General features: G+C 42.4%; 1 protein-coding gene across 2 annotated transcripts in view; it reads left to right on the forward strand.

Annotated features, from left to right (window-relative positions):
* The window catches only part of LOC113054931 (synapsin-2), a 113,303-nt gene that overhangs the window by 74,330 nt on the left and 22,035 nt on the right, over nt 1-16,938 (forward strand). The gene's annotated exons all lie outside the window — the stretch shown is intronic.

The raw sequence follows: 16,938 nt of genomic DNA on the forward strand, positions 1-16,938 counted from the left end.
AGGAGAGGTACCCAAGTGGTTTAGCATTGAGTATTCCTTCCACTTCAATCATCACAGTTTGCAGCACAGGTTCAGCGACAGTGTGGTCCTGAAGGATGACTTGGAGAGCTGACTTAATTGACTTGATCTCTCGTTCCCACGTTCCCCCAAAGTTTGGAGAGCCAGGAGGGTTGAAACGGAACTCGATTTGCTGTCTGGCCAGCTGTTCTTGAAGAGGAACTTCTAAAGCAGCAAAACTGGCTTGAAGCTCCGCAGCTCCACCTCGGAAGTTGGTTCCTCTGTCAGCCAGGATCTCAAATGGCTTTCCGCAGCAGGCAATGAAGCGGCAGAGAGACATCAGGAAAGCATCAGTGTCTATACTCTCCAGTAGGTCAAGATGCATACAGCTCGTCGTCATGCACTTGAAAATCAGACCCCACCGCTTTTCTGTGCCCCAGCCCACCTTGACATTGTAGGGACCGAAACAATCGACTCCAGTCGACCAGAAAGGTGGCTTGTATAAGCAGAGTCTGGGAGGGGGTAAGTCTGCCATCCGAGGGACCACTGGAGTAGCGCGCCATTTCTGACATTCAACACAGCCGTGCTGATGATGCTTGATGGACTCTCTTCCCCGGAGGATCCAATATCTTCTCCTCATCTTGGCGAAAACCTGCTCGGGACCTGGATGTAGCAGTTCACTATCATATTTCTTAATGAGCAACTTCGTGACATAAGATTTGGGATCGAGGATGATAGGATGCATGGCATCTGGGTCAAGATCTTCTGCTCTGCGTAGTCTACCTCCCACTCTCAAAAGGCCAACAGCTTCATCATACTCTGGAGCAGGCATGAGCAGGCGACTCAGTCTCTATATGGACTTACCAGCAGCAAGACTTCCACCTCTTCAGGGAAGGACTCACTCTGGGCTTGTCTGAGGATATGTAGCTCTGCTGTTTGGACGTCAGCTGCTGTCATGGTGGGGCTGCTCTGGTCATCAGCCCCCCCATGAAGGCTCTCATGGGTAGCCTTGAGAAGACTGTCCCAGTTGTCTATATCAGACCTGAGTGTCGTGGTTGGAGAGCAGGTGGTGACTCCACAGAACGATGTCTTAAGAAGTTCATCCTAGTCAGCTTCTTGGGCTTCTATTAACTGAAGCACTGGCCAGGGGTCTGGGTGTAGTCGGAGGAATGGGGGACCTTGGCTCCACCGGTTCGGCTGGCTGAGCTCGAGCAAGGGTTTGCCGCGAGTAAGGTCATCAGCTGGATTGTCAGTGGAGCGGACATACCACCAGGTCGAGTTTTCAGTGAGCTCTTGAATTTCTGCGACTCTATTTCCTACAAAGACCTTGAAGCGACACGAGTCGGAATTGAGCCACATTAATACTGTCATCGCGTCAGTCCAGAGAGTGACTTGCTGGGAAGGGAGTGACAGTTCTATCATAATGACTTTAGCCAGCTGGGCTCCGGCTAAAGCAGCACACAGTTCGAGGCGTGGCATGGAAAGTTGTTTGCGAGGGCTCACTCGTGACCGAGCCATCACAAATGCAATGTGGACTTCACCTTGATTGTCTTGGGTGCGGAGGTAAGCGATGGCCCCGTAGGCTCTTTCAGAGGCGTCGCAGAAGATGTGTGCCTCTCATCTCGGTGCCCCAGTGTTTGCTACTGATGGGACATAGCATCTGGGAGTTTCCACTTGTGGAAGATGGACTAGTTCACTCTCCCATTGTGTCCAGATATCCAGCAGAGCCTCTGGTCTGATCGGTTCAACCCAGCCAACTCCCACTCTCCACAGGTCTTGAATCAGGATCTTCGATCGTGTGGTGAATGGAATTAGGTATCCGAGGGGGTCGTATTGTGTTGCCATCACCTTGTAGACGTTCCTCAGAGTTGGCTGTGAATATTCTACTGGTCTGTGGCGGTACCCAAGGCGATCGTAAGGCAGTTCCAGCGAAGGCCTAAGGCTGGCTCTTCGGGATCTTGTCGAGACTGAGAGAGCCACAACTCGGTGCTTGCTGCTTTCGCTTCCAATGGAAGATGCTCAACAACGGTGGGGGTGTTACTGGCCCACTGCCTGATGTCAAAGCCTCCAGCTGAGAGCAGTTTACGCATCCTGTTGATAATGGTCTTGGCTTCATCAGCGTTCGTGACGCTGGTCAAACAGTTGTCCACGTAAAAGGCAGTCTCCACAAGGTGTAGGATGTCCACATAACCACTGCTGTTATCCTTCACATGCCGCTGAAGGGCGTATGTGGCACAGCAGGGACTGCATGTCGTCCCGAATGGCAAAACCTGCCACTCATACACCGTTGGTTCCTCCTCCCTCTTCATACCTCTCCAGAGAAAACGGAGAAGGGGCTTGTCTTCTGGTAGCAGGCGAACCTGGTGAAACATCACTTTGATGTCACCACTGATAGCCACACTGTGTTCTCGGAACCGAAGAAGTACACAGAGGAGAGTAGGACCTAAGGTCGGACCGGGCAACAGTTGGCTGTTGAGACTTTGACCGTTGTGCAGGTAGGAACAGTTGTAAACAATCCTCGCCTTACCGTTGTGGTGGACAATGTGGTGCGGCAGATACCAGGACTCGGTGGAGCTGTCTGCTGTGTCAGGAGGTAGAGGTTTGGCGTAGCCCAACTGTTCAAGTTTCTGTATTTCTTGACAGTAGGTGTTGGCTAGAGCAGTGTCTTTGGCTAGACGGCGTTCTGTGCTCCGTAGCTCCGGAGCGTGAGGCTTGCTTTGCGCCTCAGTAGTGGAGTAGCATACCTTGTTACTCCATCCACTTCTGTCTTGACTGTGCGCTGTTCCAGCAGTTCTAGGGCCTGCTGATCCTCTTTGGAGCGGAACACAGTCTTGGCTTTGGCATACGGGGTTATGTCAACTTCCCACAGTCGTTCAATGTGCCGTTGCAGCTCTGAGTTAGTAGACATGGTGAAGTAGCAGTGAGAGTGCTCACCAGTGAGGTTAAGGTTGGCGGGGCCTTGCAATGTCCAACCAAGAGCAGTACACACAGCTACAGGACTCCCAGGAGGACCTGGCCGGACCGGTTGTTTGGGAAGAAGCACATGTGGAAAGTCAGAGCCTATCAACAGAAGTGGCTGGACCTTGTCAACCTTTGGGAGAGGAAGACCTTGCAGATGGGAGTATCTGCGCATGAGTGACTTGCCAGGATAGCTATGCTCAGACAGGCTCAGCTCACCAGCGGTGAAGGCATGAAAGATGTGGTACCTTTGTTTGGGAGAATGAGCTGGGGAGATGTCGAATGAGACAGCGGCTCCTTGTAGACGGATCACTTCATAGCGGACAGTACGTAAAGGCAAGCTTTCGGGCTCTTTAGCTAAATGGAGATGCTGGACTGCTGAGGGAAGGATGAGGGTTCTATCCGATCCGTGATCCAAAATAGCGAAACCTTCCAGAGTGTGCTTGGCATTGTACAGGCGCACCTTAACTAGCTTCAACATGACTCTCTGCGGACGACTAGGATGGTCAACGTATATGGTGTCGGGAGCAGCACTGACCATTAACAATTTCTTAGCCTTTTGGAAACACACTTCGTGGAGCACGGTCAAGTGTTGCTGTTTGCACACTTGACAAGGCTTCTTGAGAGTACATGCCTCAGGTTTATGGTTCCTGCCACACCTCCAACATCCTCTGTCTTTAATCCAGGCGGAAATCTCTGATGGAGTGAGCATTTTGAATTTGGGGCATAAGCTGAGGTAATGCTCACGGGCGTCGCAGTACGGGCAGTAAGGCTTCACACTGGGTTTACCTTTAGGTGACTTTGTGCTGCAAGCAGGATCTGGAGGGGCTACCTTAGCTTGACTCGCAGTGCTGTAAAACACGTTGGATGAAGGACCCTGGGATTTCTTTTTGCCCTTAACTGGCTTGTCTTGGAACATCAGAGCGGCTTGAGATGATATGCGCTTTGCTTGTGACTTTAACTGAAGCCAAACAGAGAAGTCTTCAAGCGTGTAGGTCTGATCAGTGCCGGTCCTCAGGATGCCTCGGTTTATGCTGTACTCCACAAACGCATCGCGGTAGTTAGTAGGCAGTTTGCTAAGCAGGCTGTCGACGTGGGAGCCGCAACGTAGTTCGTAGCCATTCTCACCCTCGAGGGAGTGGAGCATGCCAACTAGACCTTGTACTGATAGGGCAAAGTTGTCAAATGCCTCTGGATCTCCAGATCTTACGTGAGGCGAGTTTAAGATGGCACCCAGCTCACTCTGCACGAGCTGACGCGGTTGCCCATATTTATTTTGGAGAGCCTGGAGGGCTGAGGTGTACGGCTTTTGATGGTACATGTAGCCTTGGGCTAGCTTGTAGGCACTTGGCAGTTTCAAGTGATCGAGGAGGACTTGATATTTGAACTGCTCTGTGAGGTGAGCATGTGTATTGAGCAGATTGTCCAAAGCCATCTTGAGCAGGGCAAAGTCTGAGTCTTTCCCTGAGGTAAAGTGAGGTAGAGTAGGTCTAGGAAGGCCATAAGATGTGGCAACTAGAAGCTCCATGAGGTCAGTACTCGGCGTTGCCCTGTAATCTAGAGGCGCTGTGCCCTGTCGTGGAGAAGGTGGCATGGCGGGGTAAGGATAGGACAGCGTGTTGGCAGCTGACAGTTAGCACTGGCTGTAAAGGTGTAATGGGTGGAGGCACATATTGGACCTGGGATTGGCTATAGACCATGTGTGGCTGGCGAAGTGGGGCCATATACTGTCCTACTGACAGTGGCGGAGCACATGAGGTAACTGCACTCACGGCTGATCTGGGAGCCAACTGCAAAGCTGGGTTGATGATTGCAGAGGAGGAAACATGGTAAGATACGTAGGCTGCGGCTGAGCGAGTACACTAGTAGTAGTATAAGCACTCACTTGTGGAGCGGTCTGGACTGATGTAAGACTGGTCGAGACAGGTGGTATTATGACTGCACTGGAGACTGGTGGCATAACATGAATAGATGGAGTAGAATGGAGCAGTCCATGTCCATCTTGTGAGTGGAGTAGGAGAGGCCGAGCTTCTGATGAGGACCTTAGGTTGTACTCACATTCACTTAGGGGCCTGGAGGAACGGGGACTCTCAATTCCTTCTTCCTTCAGGAAAGACGTGATAAGAGCTGCTTGCGCCAATTCCATCTCTTTCTCTTTCTCTCGCCGTCGCAACATCTGATGCCTGGTGATAACCTCTTTACTCTTGTATGCCATCTCTGCTTTCTCCTCCAGCCGACGTCTCTGCCATTCTTGTTCTCGGAGAAGATCCTCCTTCTCATAGAGGGCGTCTCTGGCTTCTTTGTCTAGAAGAGTACACTGCTCGTCCACTAGCGTCTGCTCCATGATCTGCCGCTGCACTTCTGCTAATTCCATCCGCTTGACCTGTTCCTCCAACATGGCACTTTGTAGCTCAGATAGCCCGTCTGCAATGGACTTCTTGGTTGATGAGGCAGCACTGGCTCGAGATCTTGGTCTGCTACGATGAGAAGATACCCAGGATCGACATGACTCTGTTCTCACAGATGGCCGTGGAAGTGGATCAGTGATGGAGATGTTGTGAGCTGGGGCTGCTGCTCCGAGTTCCTCAGCTTCGGTGGAAGGGGGTACTGTGACTCTCGGTGTGTACCCAACTTCAAAGTTTGCAAGGGATGCTGGGAACTGTATCTCCCGCTGGGGTCGAGAACGCACTGCTGGATCTCCAGATGGTTGTCCTGGCTCCATATTGTCTCCAGAAAGCTGTCAGATCCGGCTCGAAGGACCATGTGATAGAGTGGGACACTCTGAATGGGATAATACTGGTCTGGCAGTTTCCTTTGACAGGGCTCCGTTCAGAGAGAAGGGCACGGAGAACTTCTTCCAGCAAACTTTAAACAACCCCTTTACGTGCAAACATCGCTGACGGCCCCAGTTTATTATTGTTTCACTTTCACAGCACATTAAACATCACTGTCTTACTTCATCTGGACAAACTGTGCATCAATGGAAAGTTTAAAGACTCAAGCTTCGATATTTGACCAATATTTTGATAAAACATTGTTGCAGTGACAGATATTTAGTGATTTATGTCAGGAGTGCAAAATAATAAATACGTATTATGCCACATTTTGAATAGAAATTCACAACTCACTCATATGCAGTCACGTCAGCAGCGGTTTATTTGTGTTCACAAAGACTCACTGAACAGCGTCAATAAGGATTTTTAGACCAAAGATGCATATCTGCGGAGATATATGGATATATTTACTGATGTTTACTTCATATTTCTTCAGACAGAATCGTCATTTCTATTCATTTTCCACGGATTTACGCGATCAGATGATAAACAGCCTCTCCCAGCGATCTGTGTGTGCGTGCAGTAGTCACAGCTTGTGCGGTGTGTGACTCAGACTCTGATTGGGTCTTTCAAACGTCAATCTTAGAGTTTCATATCTGGACACCGCCCCATCGTGTCACATGCTTCCTGCACACTTCCTGGTAGTTATCTGGCCAAAACAACACTGAAACACCTCTGTACACACAAAATATCCGAATAATAAACCCGCGATTACGATAGTAAAGCTTGGTATGAGAATTTCTTGAGATCTGGGGCGTTTTTATAAAAAAAATCGAAAATGTACATCGGAAATGCTAACTTGTGCAGCGATGAAAAAGGCTACAAATAACATATTTTTACAACAGTAAACGACCAAATTCCACCCCTGATCGCTAAAGGAAGTTATTATAAACACTCGATCGGGGTTTAAAGTGAGTTTTGAGTAAAAGTGTACTAATAATTTCATAAATTGTCAGATGTAGCTTGATGCTAACGTTAGCACCAATGCTACTAATAGCAGGTGCTTTTCTTCTTCATAATGCATTTTTGTCTCAATAATTCACGTAAGGTCGTAAGAAAATGTTTTGTTGTATTTTTATAGTAAGACTTTTGATAAATAAGGGCTAAATGCAAAGAGAGACTGAAGTGAGATCGCTGCTTTGTTGCTTTGTAAAGCCTGAAAAACCACAATCAAGGCTAATAAAGGTGGAATAAAAACAAAAGAATAATGATAAAAGAATAATGCGGATAATGTGTCATACCTGGCGGAGGTGTGAAAGACTCGTTTGGTGAGAACAATACAATAATGAATCGGGCAGCTTTCAACAGTGAAACATACACAAAGAGCACAGGAATGTTTACATGTGAGATCTTATAGAGATGACAAGTGCCATAAATCAATCTGATTAGCCTTCTCTAAAAACACACATGACATGGCCTTAGAAAATATTTCATAAAATTCACCGTTTTACAGATTCGATTATGAAATTTTTTATGAAGGTTTGGAAGACTTGTGGCCTTAGCTACACTGTGTTTTCAAACTCATTTCCTACATCAAATTTTTTTTAAATACATTTAAAACATATGTTTTTTATATTTTTATTTTTGTTTTTATGTTTGAGCTTATATATCTCTATTATCATAACAGTCTGAGTGATTCTGATTCCTGAACAGTAAACTTTAAAGTGTCAGCTTTTGTGAACAAAGGTTGATTATGTATCTAGTCAGAAAGAATCATGAGCAGAAACCTTTTTATTTTGGGTATGTAATTTCAGTCTCCATGCCAAAAAAGGGGGGTTACTAGTAAGGGGTTAATATTGTAGTTTGGGTACAAGCATTGGTGTACAAACAGTTATATGTGTGGGTGTGTGTGTGGTCTATAAAAGAAACAAAGAATAAAATAATATTAATCACAATGTACAAAAAAAAAAAAAAAATGATAGGAAATAAAAGACTTTCCGACATTTATAGTAAATTAATTTTTAATTTTAAATGAATGTACCTAAATAAAGTAACAAAAAATGTATAAGTATAAGTGAGTGATTTTGTTGTTTTTACAGAATTAGAATATAGAATACTCCCTACAAATGGGTTTGTGTGTGAATACACACATATATATATATATAGAGAGAGAGAGAGAGAGAGAGAGAGAGATGGTTTACACTGTTTGCAAAAGTTTTTTTTTTTTTTTTAAGTTTTTAAGTGTTCATTTAATATATAGCAAATAAACCAAATATTTAACAGAAATTATGTCAGATTGAACAAATAATTTAAACTGCAGTGGTGGCTGGATGCTGCACAGGTGACAGGACGTATGGGCGAAGAGGACATGTCTCCAGCAGCCAGCTATCACCAAAGCCATGTACCCTCTTCAGCCACCTGCAAACTGCAGAAGTGTCCCACACAAAAGAGTCATGTATGCTTCCATCACCCACACATTAGGCCATCACCCACACCACCATAAATTGCCAATAGCATAATAATGCAGTGTAGCTAACAACTGAATTAAAAGCATTGTTTCTTCTTATTGCCCTGTGAAGATGTGAAGCCTGATGTTGAAGAGCCAGACTGGAGAGGGCCTGATGTTGGAGGCCTGGACTTTGAAGGCAAAGGCCTGGTTGATGCACATGTATCCATATCTCCAAGAATCCTTCTATTGCAACAGGCCCCAGGATGGCCAAAACTGTCTCTTCCTCTGTAGGGACAGGAGGAACAGAACCGATACCTAATCAGTCTTTTTTGCTTCCCTCTTACGTGCCACAGCCCTCTGTTTTGTCACACTTGCGAAGTCCCTCCACTTATTCCTGACTTTGTCTGGACTTAGTCCATATCCAGCATCATTTATTTTTTGAGTGATTTCTGTCCAGATTTTATTTATGTCAGTGTTTTTAATGCTATTTTTCAGCTTTGAAAATAGCTGGACTTTACTATTTTCCACCACCTTCTCGAAAAGAACTGCAATTTTAAGCATTGAAAATTGGGGTTTTGGTGTCATTTTCATTAACACATCAGAATGGCAAGACGACATAAATAGGAAATATTGAGCAAAAAAAGCAATCCACAACAGTACATCACAGTTTTTCAAAACCCATCTTTTTTCAATTGTGGTTAAGTAGCCTATCAATATTACATAAATAGTATTTATCTGAAATTGTGAAATTATTGACATTGGGATAAGAAGAGCATATTTTTAACTCCGTGTGTGTATAATGTATTGCAGAACAAACAAATGATTCGTTATTACTCGACTCCTACGTAACATTTCAAAAGCGTAATTCGAGTCGAAGAAAAGAGAAAATAAAACCAAATTACTGTAGGTTGAACTATGGATCTGCGACACAGGTACCATGGTTTCGGGAAACAGTCGTGACTAGGTTGTTAGTTTTCATAAAGATGCATCGTACCATGGTGGTTAATCTGCGAGCTATGTCGTTGTACGGGAAACGCACCCCTGCATTCCTGCAGGACCCAGCGCGTCGCGGGACAATATTTGATTGGTGAATGCGGACAGCAAGATATTGTGTGCGGGGTGGGAAAAAGTTATTCGCGGGACTCCCGCAAAGTGGAAATATCTAGCAAAATAAAATTACTATAAACCTTTATTTATAATAGACTAAAATAAAATAGACTTTGCGGAATGGGAGGATGCTGATGAAACCATGGACAGCGAAGTGTCATTCCATTCCGAAATAGCGAGAGATCCAGTGGTGGAAAAGGCGATCAAGAGTTTCCGAGATTAAGCAAAGTAACACGCCATGTAGGTTAATGTTATACGGAAGGGTTGGGATGAACTCAGATGCAGACAGGAAGTACCAAACACAGGATTTATTAACACAAAAGGGGGAAAAAAAACCCACGAGGGGGAAAACGACTAGGGTAGACACTAAATTACTTTACAAGACACGATAAACGAAGACTCTGAATACTAACTAAAAATAAACACTCACGGTTACACAAAGACTTCTTAAAGGGGGTTACAAGGATAAACTCTCTCACAAGGCTGACATGTAGAAACACATATGTGGAACAATGAACCGACAAAAGACAGAGCACACTAGGGAATCTAAATAGGGGAACTAATTAAGACACAACAGGTGGCACAGATACGATTACGACAGGCATCTCCTTACGAGATGAGACAGACTGTAGTAATGCTTCTGCTGCGGAGTCGGCCGCGGCTCTCTCCTCCGTCCTCACGACTGCAGACTTGGAAACAGTTCTCTTAGTCGCCGGTTCGGGGTCAAGGCTCACTGGTGCTGGCTCGGGCACGCCAACACTCACCGCTGCTGGTTCAGGAGGCCTCGCCGACTCAGGAGGAGACAGAGTCGCAGGACCGGAAGACCCCTTCTTCCTCTTCCTCCTTGGCTGCGGTACAGAGGTCACAGCTGGGTCAGAGACGGGTTGGGGGAGTTCGGTCTCAGGCAGGGCAGACTCTGACGCAGATGATTCCGAGGCTGACTCCCACGAAAACCGTCTCCCTCGCTTCCTGGGGAGACTGATAGGTGTGGAAGGCGCCTCAGGACACTGGGAGGGATCTGCCTGTTCCCCCAGTGTAGTAACAGCCAGGAAATGACCTTCTGGGATTACTGGCAGCTGGTGGGGACCTCTGCGGCTCCTCCTGGGAGAGACTCTCCCACAGCCGGGCATAGTGGCGAAGAACCAACTCACCCTCAGACGAGTTTGGGAGGGCGACCCTCTTCTTGTCGGTGGGGAACGACATCCAGCATTGCTGGCAGAACTCCAATTGGTGTTGAAGACTGGAGGACAACCTGTCTGCAGAGTTCGTTTAGTCGGTTCATTCTGTTATGTGGAGGGGTTGGGATGAACTCAGATGCAGACAGGAAGTACCAAACACAGGATTTATTAAAACAAAAAGGAAAACAAAACCCACGAGGGGGAAAACAACGACTAAGGTAGACACTAAATTACTTTACAAGACACGATAAACAAGATAAACAAAGACTCTGAACACTAACTACAAATAAACACTCACGGTTACACAAAGACTTCTTAAAGGGGGTTACAAGGATAAACTCTCTCACAAGGCTGACATGTAGAAACACATATGTGGAACAATGAACCGAAAAAAGACAGAGCACACTAGGGAATCTAAATAGGGGAACTAATTAAGACACAACAGGTGGCACAGATACGGCAATCACGACAAGACTAGGATAACAAGGGGGCGGGGCAAGGGGACGAGAGAACACAAGCACATGGCCCAAAGACAAGGCACTTGTACACAAAACACGGGTCTGTCATGATCCTGCCTCAAGACTAGAGAAAAGTCAGGACATGAAGGCAGAATCATGACAGTTACTTTGCATTCCAGCTCCCAGCGCACAATTGGAGAGGTCTTTCAGTAATTGCGGTCGCATAAATGGGCAGAGACTTTGAGATATTAATCTGAAGCCCTCATCAGTGAACGACCTGCTATTCCTGCACGGACTGCATTAGTAATCGTAGTCTACTATTTTGTTTTAATTCCGTTTATTTTTAATTATTTATTTTGCTAAATATTTAAAATTGGTCTATTTTGTTATTAAGGAAAATTGATTTTCGTTTATTGTTTGAAGAAAAGAAGGCATTCTTAAGCAGTATAGGCTAATTTTCCATTGAACATGAAATAAATCCAGGTTTATTATTATTATATAATTCATTAGGCTATACTATAGCCTAATAGGTATATTTTTGTATTTACATTTCTTACTTTTTTACTGTATTTCTATGTTCTAAATTCCTTGTTCCCTTCATCCATTTAATTAAACGCAAATAAAACAAAACATTTGTTTCTTTTTAAAATTTATATTCAACAGGGGAGCAATTGAAAAAATAACAGAGTAGCAGGCAGAATATGCAGTGGATAAAAAAAAAAAAAAAACTTTACCCGCGGGATTTTGCAGGCGGTAGCAGGACGAAACTTGATCGTTAGAAAATAACATATATTTTTGCGGGAGCGGGACAGAAAAATCCATCCTACGTGGTCTCTACACTAAAGCGCCAGCATGCTTAGCCTTTCCTGCCCAACCGAGGACAGCAGCTCTCCTTTGATTATTCCCAACTTTGAGAAGCTCCGCTCGCCAGAGTCATTGGACATCATCATGCACAGATAGATGCGCTAATCAATTTCGACATATGGAAACGTCTGAGAAAGATTTACAGAGCCAGCAAGATGAAAATTCTAAGCTTCCTATCACTGTTTATAAGTCATGTACAATAGGTTTAAATCCATCCAAGGTTAAAAAACATTGTCATTTTGTCAAAATATCATTTTAAAATTACCTCAATTCTCAGAGATCCCCAAACGGTTCGCGCGAAGCTGTTCAAAAGATTCAGTTTCCTTAACCCCCACCTTTCGGTAGCATACTGTGTTCTGATTGGTCAACTAACATAGTCAGGTTTGATTGGTTGTTCCGCACACACCTCCAAGGTAAACTATGCGTTAGCATCTGTTTGGGGTGAATTATGTCTTATTCCTCTCATCGCGAAGCAAACAGTAAAATAAAAAACTTGAACAGTCTCGCTGCTTTTTCTTCTGTGTGGGTGTATTCACGCCGCGCGCTTCAGTTTGAATCTGAATAGAGCGTTCAGCGCGGGGACGTGGTCACATTAGATATAATGAAGGGACACGTGAAAAACGGACATTGCGTTGTTTTCATATGGATTACTTTATCACAGAATATCTGTTAGCAGCACTTGTTAAACTTCATTTTAATGACGTGTTTGTAAATGAAGACCAGCGCAGACAAAGGCTGCAGACAACACACATACTGATAAGACCCTCGGTAGAAAACAAACACATAACTTCATAATCATACTTCGCGTTGTGATTCGGAGATGCTCGTTGGTCTAAATAAAGTTGGTAATGAACCCTCTTTTATGGCCAAACGCTTTGAAAATCCCGCCTTGTACTCACCGAGATTAGAAAAGCAGTCATCAGTGAAATGTTGTGAACACAACAAGGATTTGTTGTACTGCTCTGGTATTGTGGTAAAAATGAATTTTAGCCATTGGTTCTTCTGATCTTCATTCTTTGGCAGTGAAAATAAAACAAACTTGCCTTTACAATTAAAAACACATTGTCTCCTCGACATGATATCACACCAACCATAGCGTCTGTGTGTGTGGGGGGGCAGGTCAGAGTTTCGTTTCTCTCAAGACGGTAGGCGGAGATTATTATGCAAAGTGTTCCTAGTGACGTACATAGAGATGGGCAAAAGATTTGAAATCTATAACGACTCGTTTCAGCGATTCAGAGTCGACTCCTTACTTTAGAAGCCAATAACTTTATAAATTGTGTACTTTTTGGTTTAATTACTTTGCACATTTTTTACACTGATGGACAGCTACATCATACACTGTAACACAGGTAATTTCTGATTTCCCATCTGTGTGGCTCTTTAATGATGAAAAAAGCTCGTACAAGCTCTGCTGATTCGTTCACTGTCACCGGTTTCTGAGTGCAGAAAACACAGTTCAGCTGATTTTGACCGATTAATAATCAGTTCAACGGTTTAAAAAGTAATTTATTTATTTTCAGTAAATTATCAATTTATTTAAAAAGGTTTTTCTGCATGGTTAATATATATATATATGTATATATATATATATATATATATATATATATATATATATATATATATATATATATATATATATAATATTTATGTTTACATATATAATATACAAAATGTTTACAAACATTAGGCTATTTTTTTTATATTCATTTGTTATTCAATGAGAGAGGTAGGCGTCAGCTTCAGCTTACATTAATTTGTTTTTGGATTGAGGTTTTTGTAGCCTAAACTTTAGAGGATTTGATTTGAAGAGAAACTAATAACTGTTTTTATAATGTTTTTAAACATTTTTCTTTAGACTACAAGCATTTTAGCCTTCATTATTTCGGAAAGTAATAGGGCTAATAAAATGCAATGAGCCACGACTTACTCAAAACGCAATCTTATACAAGTGCAGCAAACATTTTTACATCTGAAAACTACTTTTAAAGTGTTGATAGAATTTATTATATTTTTTTTTTTTTAAGTAGGCCTAGCTTACATTTGTACAAAATCTGGTGCAAGCTGTAAACTGTAAGCGTTAGATCTCTATTTTTTCATTTTTAAGGATAAAAAATTATAAAGGATAAAAAATATGATAAATATGATTAAAAAAATAAGGAAAACGCTATACTTTATTATTATTATTACATTATTTTTATTAGGCAAATTATAGGCAAATAATATTGTTTTTAAAAAATAACGTTATTAACCGGTATTTCTTCCTCCCAAACCGGTTTCAGAACGGTAATAATATCAGAGGAACGCAGAACAGAAATGTTAAAATCAGAGGTGGGTAGTAACGAGTTACATTTACTTCGTTACATTTACTTGAGTAATTTTTGGGGGTAACTAATACTTTTTGGACTCTTTTACTCTTACTTAAGTAAATTTATTGGGAAAAATCTGTACTTTTACTTCGTTACTGTGGGCGACGCTCCTCTCGTTACTTTATCTTAATGCAATAAATGTTATAAATGCTTCAGTTTATTCCAAACGCGCCGTCTACTTTTCTCTGGGCAATGAGCGATGCCCATTTGCGAATGATTCATTCTTTTGAGTCAGTTCTGTTCAAAGGCTTGATCAAACCAATAGGCAAATGAGTAAATTGGTTCATGAATCAGTTTGAATGATTCATTCAGTTCCCTGCCGCACGCGCTGAGCATCTGAAGCGGTTCACTCAGAGTTGTAACGTTTAAAGGGGGGGTGAAATGCTCGTTTTCACTCAATATCCTGTTAATCTTGAGTACCCATAGAGTAGTACTGCATCCGTCATAACTCCAAAAAGTCTTTAGTTTTATTATATTCATAAGAGAAAGATAATCTGTACCAATTTTTCCCAGGCTGGAGGCGTGACGTGTGTGTTTTAATTTTTTTTAAGCTGTACATGTGGAAAGTGCAGTTTGATGACAACATCGCATGTTGTTTACTTGATGTGCTTACGCGCCGATAGCTAAGTTAACAACACAGAGATATTTGAAGCAGTTTTACTCACCGCATGCGGTTCCAACACACAATCGTGACCCTTTTTCGTTGGGATTGTATTATCCTTAAGAAATAAATGATGTGCAAATCCAGCGTCAAACTGGGCCTTGTTTGTAAAACAAGCATCTTCGAAATGCAGGGAACAAACACAAACACTTGCACAACTCCGTTGATGCTCTGTAAAAATGAACTCCATCCACTGGTCCCTTAATGCTGTTTCTCTTTTGGTAATCTGTGCAGGGTTGTCTTGCCCTGGCAACCAAAAACACACTCCTTTTGTGACATTTGGCGACGCTCTCGCTCTGATCAGTGAAGTCTGTTGTGCTCTCAGTGCTCTGCTATACGGGAGCGTGCGCTCTTCCAGCAGAAGTGCCTCAGGACACATATAAGGAAATTCCGCTCCATCTAACGTCACACAGAGCCATACTCGAAAAAAACTTTCCAAAACTTGTGACAAACCGGAAGAGGTATTTTTGGAACAGAAATACTCCTTCAAATGTACAACTTAATCTTTGAAACTTTGTCCATGTTTAGCATGGGAATCCAACTCTTTAACAGTGTAAAAAACTCAGTATGCATGAAATAGCATTTCACCCCCCCTTTAAGAACATCAGCAGCGTTGAAAACGGTGCTATGGAACTGCACTGAATTGAAAGCAAATCTGCTAAGGCTATTATTTGCTTGCGATGGAGATCTTTATTAGATGAACACCGCGTGTGCTGTCTACTGTTCAACAATAACTTGGGCTACATTCGATTACAGTACACGATAGCCTACCTGTGACATTAGTTTGTTGTATGTGTGACTTATAACAGAAGGGAACCAAGTTGAATGCAACTTCCAAAAGACAAAAAATAGTCGATTAAGATTTGATTAATTTTAATACAATCACAACGGTACGAGTAGCTACGTTCAGCAAGTCATATCATCAGCTGCTAAATTCAGATCTGTGATCGCTTGCTGGCAAGTGAGCCAGAGACAGACGCGTTTTTACAGCATTGCGCATTATAACCAATCACACACGGTTCTGTTGAGCTTTTGAATGCAATGGCCAATCAGAGGCATTCAGATGAGTCATCGCTAACATGTCGGTGCTTCCTTCACTCGCTCACTGACTGAATACCTCTTTCTGCCGAATTCTCTCGTCAGAAACAACAAAGTGCAGATGTGTGTACGAATCTATAATTAAGATATTGATTTCACAGTGTTAACAGTTTCAGTGATTTCAGTTTCTGAGAGTGATTGAACTCTAGACTGTCAGTGAAAATGATCTTTAATAATGTAAATGTTATTTGCTCTCTTTCTGAACAATGAAAGATTAGTAGCAATATTTATATCACATTAACTTTCAATGTTAAATTCAAATTTAATATAAAGTCAAATATTTAAAATTAAAAATATTTTATGGCATGACATCTATATCTGTTACTTAAGTAAACAGTCAGGGTTTTATAATTAATTACATAAATTGGAGTAAAGGCTGATGAAATATATACATTTATACACACACACATTACATACATTTTATCTATATATCTAAATAAAAATAGGCTCAATATATATGACCCAAAGTTACTAACTAACTACTTGAGTAGATTTTTTTATCCGATACTCTTTTACTCCTTTAGGAATAGCATCCATGATGATGGAGAATTCTTTGGGAGTTACTGGGAAATTACATTTACATAAGAATTATTTGTGACTTAAAATAAGACGTTCCGAGTTAAAGAACTAAAGAAACAACCAAAAAAAAAAGTTTTTCCAAATGAAGTACCGCTGATGGGTGCTTAAAAATGAATGACCATGCAAGTGATGCCTGTTTATGAAATTTGGTTAAACTGTAAGGCATTCTAGCAATATTATAAATACAGATCAATAGAAAAAGGAAGACCACCTAATTTTGAAAAGTAGTTATGGGGATAAAAGTCCATTTGAGTTTGGATTACACAAACACTGTCTAATCCAATTAATTTTGAAAGTGTTGTTCAAAGAAGAGAAATCAAGGAAATTAAACCCACCATAATCATATGTGTTCATTAATAAGTACTTTTTATGGTGAAACATTAAAGTTTTAGTCGGTGTCAATTACTCTCATAATAAATGTTCAGATACATATTGGCTTTCTCAAG

This window comes from Carassius auratus, chromosome 36, assembly GCF_003368295.1.
Source record: "Carassius auratus strain Wakin chromosome 36, ASM336829v1, whole genome shotgun sequence".
Taxonomy (NCBI): Eukaryota; Metazoa; Chordata; class Actinopteri; order Cypriniformes; family Cyprinidae; genus Carassius; species Carassius auratus.